General features: G+C 30.9%; 1 non-coding gene across 1 annotated transcript; it reads right to left on the reverse strand.

Moving 5' to 3' along the window:
- Positions 1-252: 252 nt before the first annotated feature.
- On the reverse strand, positions 253-415 carry LOC112923575 (U1 spliceosomal RNA). Its single transcript, XR_003235713.1, has one exon. It is a non-coding gene; the product is annotated as a U1 spliceosomal RNA (small nuclear RNA).
- Positions 416-1,212: the final 797 nt, after the last annotated feature.

Below are 1,212 nucleotides of genomic sequence, written 5' to 3' on the forward strand. Positions count from 1 at the left end.
GGCTCAGAAAATATTCCTCCATTAGCCACATCTGTCTGTGACCCTGGGAAAGTACCTCCTTGCTGTATCCTTAAGTTATTTTGAGAAGCTGAAGAAGGAAGATAAAGTAATTAACCTATTCTGCTTCATTCTTCTATCAATAAATAAAGGAATTTAAATGGCCCACCTTTTATTAAAATTTGTATCATCCTTGATGAACATCTTTCCTTTCTTTTCTTTCTCTCTCTCTCTTTTTTCTAACCATTTAATGTTCAGGTGGGAGCACAAACACAGTCCCCTACTACAACAAATTGTGCTGTCAGTTTTCCTACATTTGGGGAAATCACAGGGGCAGCACACCTGGAGTGCAATGGAAAAGCCTCACCCGGGGAAAACCACCTTCGTAATCATTGTGTCTCCCCTTCCAAGTATGTTCCTTTCTTTTTTAAAAATTTTACTGATAATATTATATTATTTCCTAAATATATCTAAGAAAAATATATGTTTCATGTAAAGATTTTAAAGATGTATTTGTGTCATATAAGTATATACGTGGAATATGTTTTATATATAAAGAGATTTATATTTAAATATTTGTACATGGTTATAGTTAAATATAACTATGTATACATATATGCAAATATATACATATACAAATAAGAACACACACACACATAACCCTATTTAAACTCTCAATAGCTGTTTTCATAGAAATTGCCAAGCTGATTACAAAATTGTAGGGAAATGAGGCAATAATCTAGAATTTGCCAAAATTACCTAAAAAATAAAGACAATAGTTGGAGTATTCACACTAGCTGATTTCACAATATGCTATAAAATTACAGTATTCAAGATAATATGTCATTGGCATAATCACAGACAAATAGTTCACTGAAAGAGAATAGAGTGTCCAGAAATAGATTCACACATGTATATAAGTACGAAGGAAATGGAATGAGAGAAATAAAAGGGTTTTTTTTCGACAAGTTATACCGGAACGAGTGGATAATTATATGGGAAAAAATTTCCAACCCTTATGTAGCAAAATACATGAAAATCAATTTGAGATTTTTCACAGATCTAAAGATTAAAAAATTCTGTAAAGCATCTAGAAATAAAAGAATAACAGGAGAATATTTATTCTGCCTTATGATAGGAAAAGATGACTTACAGAGAATTCAAAAAGAATTAATCTTAAAAAATCAGACTTCATCAAAATGGAAAACTTCAGCT

The sequence above is a fragment of the Vulpes vulpes genome, chromosome 14 (genome assembly GCF_048418805.1).
Source record: "Vulpes vulpes isolate BD-2025 chromosome 14, VulVul3, whole genome shotgun sequence".
In the NCBI taxonomy this organism is placed as follows: domain Eukaryota; kingdom Metazoa; phylum Chordata; class Mammalia; order Carnivora; family Canidae; genus Vulpes; species Vulpes vulpes.